This window comes from Argentina silus (assembly GCF_951799395.1).
Source record: "Argentina silus genome assembly, contig: scaffold_511, whole genome shotgun sequence".
Classification (NCBI taxonomy): Eukaryota; Metazoa; Chordata; class Actinopteri; order Argentiniformes; family Argentinidae; genus Argentina; species Argentina silus.
This window is the reverse complement of record NW_028153215.1, coordinates 10,001-16,989: the sequence shown is the minus strand read 5'-3', so window position 1 is coordinate 16,989 and position 6,989 is coordinate 10,001. Positions and strand designations below refer to the sequence as shown.

Genomic DNA, 6,989 nt, shown 5'->3' with positions numbered 1-6,989 from the left:
CACCACTGGTTCATTTCACACGATGCAAAACTGGAACTGTTTGCTCTATTGCAGATAAATATGGGTATTCTTAGATGTATAAAAAAAAATCGCAATCCTGATTTTAGCCTGTATAGCTTGATTCATATGTGCAAACCATGAAGCCATAGATATGGTTATATCTAGATTATACTATATTTCGAAATTCTTACTTTTTATTTTAGATTCTGTTCTTTGCTAAGAGTGATGTGTGTATACCTTCATATATAAATTTATATTACTATTATATATTATTTATTTTCTCTCCCAAGTTTCCGAAGGTGTCTTTCGTTTGTAAAGAGCGGCACTTGAAACTTGAAGGTCCTTTTGTTGGGAATATTGTTCGATATGATACTGACTTTATATTGCTGATCATAAACCTGTGTTTGTAACAAAGACGTGTTGAATAATCAAACCCCCCCCCCCCTCCCCCCGTTCTGGTCGGGCCAGACTAAGTGCGCTTGTGCAGATTTTCTGTCTGTGATAGTACTGATCACTTGGGCGTTTTTATAGCCAAACATGAACACCCCCCTCCCCGTCCCCCTCCCCCTCCCCCTCCCCCTCCCCCTGGTTGTCGGGCCGGCCCACTAGGCCGCCCAAGCCTCTTTCTAACTTCATGTTTAGTGGAATTAGCTTGACTATTATTTGCAAATACCAATCAGTCTCAATAAATTTTGAAATTGCTGCTGAAAAGAAGTGAGTGTGTGTGATGTATGTTCCGTGTTTCTCTGGTTAAAAACGGCCCTCTTGCCTCAAGTCTGTCAGATCTCTGCCTTAGTGCTGTGATACCCCGTGTTCCCCACAGGGGGGCAAAATAGGCTTTACAAAAAATTAAAAAGGGGAAGAAAAAGGAATGGAGGTGGAGTTAATATAAATGAGGGTATTTCTGAGTATGGGGGTATTAGACCCCTGAACCCAGCATCCCTGCCATTCTCATACCACCAAAAAACACACACACACACATTCCAAAAACGGATTCCATTCATCTTTATTTTCTCTCAATCACATTTACACCACTTATATCACCACCAGCATCATTCCGTTCCATCCATCCATCCACTCAGGCTCAAGTCATAGGCTAGACATACCGGTACATCTACCCATGAGTACACCACCCCTCCAGTAGGCTGTAGCGCCCCCTCTCTGCGAGGAGGACTAACTGGTGAGTCCGTAGGGAGTAGGACAACATTGCACCTTGACACGGATCAGTTGGGTGTTTTCTCCCCTCATGGTTCAGGTTAGGGGTTTTGGAAATGAAATCTGATCCTAGATATGTGTTGAAGGGCAACATGGACCTACCGCACGCCACGGAAACACACCCTTCAGTGTTCAGTCTCTCACAGGAGGACATGAACGCTGCCTGACATCACAGCTCTCACTCTGAACCACAAACACTGAGAGAACAATCAAATCACAGAGAAAAACAATAAAGCAACAAAAACAAAAAAAAAAGGGTCAGTTTCACTCTAGCCACAGTAAGGCTCAGTACAGACAGCACATCAGGGGGAAAAACAGTCAGACCATCAAAGAAGAACAAAACAGGCAAAAGGAGGGGTAAACTGAACGAAAGAAAGAAAGAAATAACACAGGTGTCATTGGAGAGAACTACAAGAAGCTGAGAGCTGAGTGGAGCTGCCATGGCGATGCGTTACGTTTGATTTAGATGGAGATCCATTGGCTTTGCTGCTGCTGGGTTGTATACAACAACATGGACGCAAGCACAACAAAGGAAACAGTCTGATAGTTTTTTTTTTTTTTTTTTTTGGAAAATAAAGGCTTTTTTTTTTTTTTTTCTTTCTTCTGCTGCACATTTCAAGGGTTCGGTTAGCTTAGTATACTGTAATGACTTGGGCGGGACGAGAAAGCGTGAGAGAAAGTGAGAGGAGGACAGAGAACTCAGAGGGAGGTGGACAGACACGACTACGCAGCGACAGACTGAACTCAGAGGGAGGTGGACAGACACGACGACGCAGCGACAGACTGAAACAGAGGACAGAGAACTCAGAGGGAGGTGGACAGACACGACTACGCAGCGACAGACTGAAACAGAGGCAAGCGGCCTGTTGGAATGTGCAGGGCAGGACACAAAGATTCCCAAAAGGTAAAACGTCTCCCCAGACCCAAAAAAAGGTCAAAGGTTATCCTGCCTAACAACAACATAACATCATAACCACAACAGACATGAACAACAAAAACAACACGTATTCTTATAATTCAATATTTGGCAGGGAGAGAGAGACAGAGAAGGACAGTAACACTTTCTGTGAGGCCCGCGGGCAGCTTCGGGTGTTACCACAAGGTCAAGTTAGTTCTTGTTCCAATTAAAGCATCTCATTGTACAACACAGGAAGGTGAAGCAATACTGCAAGGTTGAGTTATTGATATGATACACTGAATGATAAGTCAAACTGTTTACATGTGGTAATGGTTTAGATACTGAAGTCAGCATCACTACAGGCAGTAGAAACTAACCAGCGTCAGAACAAGAAAGAAAAAACAAGCTTTTTTTTCTTTTTGTAAGATTTTACATTCATCAACGCGTTGCCTCCCCTTTGCCTCAAGCGTACAATAAACAACAGGTATGTACATGTTATAATCACTATCGTTTCTCCATTGCCTTTTTAAAAATATGCAAAAAAATATTCTGAGCAACTCTACCTTACAAAGTTTCCTTTTCGTATAACAGAGATACAACAACAAAGAAAAACAAAACAAAAATATATGAAAAAAAAAAAAAGCGTCACGGTTCTCTTTTCCGTTGCATATGTACAGGAAAGCCCTGAAACTACTAACTCATCTCTACAACGTCACTGCTTGTCCCATTTCCCCTTTCCACCAATCACAGAGCTCCAGTTCGCCACACCCAATCAGAATGTAGCCCCCTCTCCGCCTTCCAAAGCCCCCGCTCTCCCAAAACAGAGCAGCTAGAAGTCGCCCGCTAAACGCCCGCTTTCGCTAAACGAGAGCATCGTCCCTCTTATCGTTAAAAGTTTGGGATCTTGGGAAGGTTATCTGGTCCTGGGTTATCTGGTCCTAGATCTGTGCCTAGAAGCTATTTGAACCCAGAGCTCCTTATAAGGCCATGGCCATCCCAACCCTGCCCCACCCACAGGCCAGGTCAGGTTAGCACTAGCCCTGGCCTATGGCCTATTAGGCCAGGTCATGTTAGCACTAGTCCTGGCCTATGGCCTATTAGGCCAGGTCATGTTAGCACTAGCCCTGGCCTATGGCCTATTAGGCCAGGTCATGTTAGCACTAGCCCTGGCCTATGGCCTATTAGGCCAGGTCATGTTAGCACTAGCCCTGGCCTATGGCCTATTAGGCCAGGTCATGTTAGCACTAGCCCTGGCCTATGGCCTATTAGGCCAGGTCATGTTAGCACTAGTCCTGGCCTATGGCCTATTAGGCCAGGTCATGTTAGCACTAGCCCTGGCCTATGGCCTATTAGGCCAGGTCATGTTAGCACTAGCCCTGGCCTATGGCCTATTAGGCCAGGTCATGTTAGCACTAGCCCTGGCCTATGGCCTATTAGGCCAGGTCATGTTAGCACTAGTCCTGGCCTATGGCCTATTAGGCCAGGTCATGTTAGCACTAGCCCTGGCCTATGGCCTATTAGGCCAGGTCATGTTAGCACTAGCCCTGGCCTATGGCCTATTAGGCCAGGTCATGTTAGCACTAGTCCTGGCCTATGGCCTATTAGGCCAGGTCATGTTAGCACTAGCCCTGGCCTATGGCCTATTAGGCCACTTTAGTGCAAACAGGTGTGTGTGGCAATAGGGGCAGGGGACGTGACCATGGTCTTGATTGGTCCGATTGCAATTAACAACCGGACCAATACGCTGCCAGTATGTATAACAGCACTTGGTTTCTGATTGGTGGAGAAGTCTGAGGCGCTCTACTGGGGGGCGTAGAGAGAGAGCTTATGAATTAATCTAAAACCAAAACCAGAACCAAGAAACCCAAAGAAGAATCTAGAATCTAATCTGGCGTTAAAACCAACCGCTGTATCCGTCGACTCCTCCCAATAAAATGTAAAAAAGAAAAAGGCAAGAACCTTTTCTGTAAAGGAAGACCAAAGAATAGGTTTGTGAAAGCAGTTTATAAGTATCTCAGGAAACCCCTGGTGCTGAAAAGCATCACTCATCAGGATGACAACAAACAACTGTTCAGAGTGAGCTAACTGTGGACCAGTGTTTCCCCGTCTCCCGTCCCCCAGGCGGGGCAGGTGACCCCTGGATGCTGTGTTGGGGGGGACCTCACAGACCCCACCACGAGAGCAAAGGGAAACACTGACTAACAAAGTCGAGTACCACACAATCCTGCCGACGCCTCTGGGTTCTACTCACCACACACCGAGTGCAGGACACGTCAGTCCAGAGAACTTATATATGGGGGAACCCAAGAGGTCCAGTAGCCCCATCCCTGAAACCCCATTTTGACAACCAGGCAGTGACGACCCCCCCCCCCCCCCCTCATCCCCGCCCCCCAAAAAACCCTCAAATTCCATTCACTTCAAAATCTGTGTGTATAAAATGTCCATGTATAAAAACATGTATTTGTGCAGTGCAAGTTAGTGCAATTTCTTTAAGTACATAATTTCTCCTTTTAATGTTCTTTTCCTTGGCACTTAGTGAAGTTTCTGACCATAAAACACACATCTGTCTGCTCTGACGAATGAGAAACAGAGAGAGAGAAACTGAACTTCTCTGAGACGACGCTATTGGACAATATGCCTGGCAAGGAAGGATATAACAGCCAATGAGTGTGATGACCATATCGGTTGGTTTTATGGTCATCTTATAAAAGATTGACAGGGATTGAATGGTGAAGTGAATCCAGTTGATTTGTTTGGTAAATACATGTGTATAGTATGTGTACAATCACATGGAATAACAGGTCAGTCCGAGCTCTCTCTCTCGGTGAGATCTTATGAAACTGGTGACACGTAAACCAGAATGTGAGAGCACGGTTGTCCCCATGGCAACAGACAGGTCACATCGTCACAAGGACTGTGGTGTAGTCATGGAGACGAGCCAAAAGGTGATCTCAGGTGAGGGGACAGGCAGGCTGTACACAAGTAAGTGTGTGTGTGTGTGTGTGTGTGTGTGTGTGTGTGTGTGTGCGTGTGTGTGTGTGTGTGTGTGTGTGGACAGTCACGTGTTGTGGTGGCTGTCAGTGTGTATTGGGAGCACTGAGAGAGAGAAGAGACAGCAGAAACTACATTCAAAGAGCTGGCAACAATCAAACAGGAGAGTAGAAAAATGAACCTCTTTAAAAAATAGACCTCTATATCTGCTGTTATATCCCATCAAGGTCCAAACCAGTCACATAGATGTACGGGGAAGCAAATAATGATTTGATTTCAATAACCCCCATTCAATTCTATTTAAGAGCTGCAACTGGGAGCTATGAAGATTATATATGCCATTTTCCGGGTATGTACAGTTGGATGGTACCCTGAAGATGGAGTCACCTCCTGGGGTTAACTCTGGCCTACCAGAGGCCTGCTGCTACAGGCCTCCACCTATGGACACTCTCTGTGTCTCTGAGTCCTAAAGACTCTTACCACAGGCTTAGTGAAGACCTAGCTGGTGAAACATGTTGGGTCACTTTACATGGTGGGTCACTTTAGTTAACTTTCAGCTGGTTTTTGCCTGATATTTACCCAGAAATGATTAGGTAACAGACATCAACACAACCGGTAACTACCAAACTGATGTTGGAGTGAATCCCCAAGAAATCAAAATGCACATTGTACATTATCACAAAGGTTATTATTATATTTTATCCTTTCCATTTAGACCAGGTGGACTGTCAAATTAATTGTTCCGGAAAAATAAAGGTAACAGTGTCATTTACTGTGGTTAAAACCACCAACGTTCACAAAAGCCATTCATCACAACCGGCACTGATGCTTCCTCTGGCTTAACTCGTCCAAACAGAAAATGGCCGACAAGAAATGTTAAAATTATGCTGATTGCACTGCTACTGTCGTTGCCTCGGCAACCAATTGCTGAAAATACACAGGAGAAACATAAAGCCACCTTCGGCATGCGCTGTAGTTACAAGGTTTACAGTGATGCTCTGAAAGACAAGCCTGTTTCTGAAAGGTGCGAATCTATATGTAGCGTTATAGAGGAGAGGGAAATATATCTCTTTATATACTGTACATCTACTGAAAACAATTTGGTAATTCACAGGGAAACTTTTGGTGGAAGAGCGTGTGTTTGTGTTGTCGTGCACGGAGCAGGAGTCTTGTGCATCATCTACTTTCCCTAAAAATCAGAGTTGCCATTTCCCATATAAGAGCATAGCATGATGATGTGTTATCTGGAATAACTAATTATCCCGCAGCACTACAAGACAAGACTAGAACACGTTGGTAATCGTAATTGTAAGTCAACAGGCTACAGAGAGTTACAGATTCTGTTTTCCTTTGGTAGGTTTGCTCTCCGTTTAAAAAGAGTGAAAGTTCAAAAATAAAAACTCCTTTAAAAAGATGCTCTGAAACAAATCGGATGTTAGCTTTGAACCTCGACAGAGATTCATCAAAAGACAAACGCTTCTGATCAGGATCTGAACCTGGACACATTAGCTTACATGATAGGTGACCAGCAAAGACCAACGATGTGGAGAGAACACCAAAAGCTTATCTGACATCTTCAACCATCACCTTCAGGGTTTGCAAAATCATAAAGTACGAAACAGATCCGAAGGTTCGGAACCATCTTTAACATTTGTTTTTCCTTTTTCTTCTTACCTAAAAAGTCGGTCTTCCAAAACAAAGAAGGGAAGAAAAAAAACGCTTTCGAAGACAAAGTTCTTTTTTTGTTTTTGTTTTTTGTTAGATTTTGTCTTTTTTTGTGTTTTTTCCCCACCTCCAAAGTTCGATTTTCTGTTGTGTTTGGAAAAGGAGAAGCAAGCAGAGACCCCTGGTGGGCTGGAGGAAGCAGTGTGTGCCCTGAGAGCTT

General features: G+C 44.3%; 1 protein-coding gene across 1 annotated transcript in view; it reads right to left on the bottom strand.

Moving 5' to 3' along the window:
- Positions 1-988: 988 nt before the first annotated feature.
- The window catches only part of LOC310824374 (zinc finger protein 704-like), a gene marked incomplete at its 5' end in the record, with an annotated part of 15,833 nt that continues 9,832 nt past the window's right edge, over positions 989-6,989 (bottom strand). Inside the window, one exon of the mRNA XM_083697630.1 lies at positions 989-6,989. This exon is cut by the window's right edge and continues 217 nt beyond it.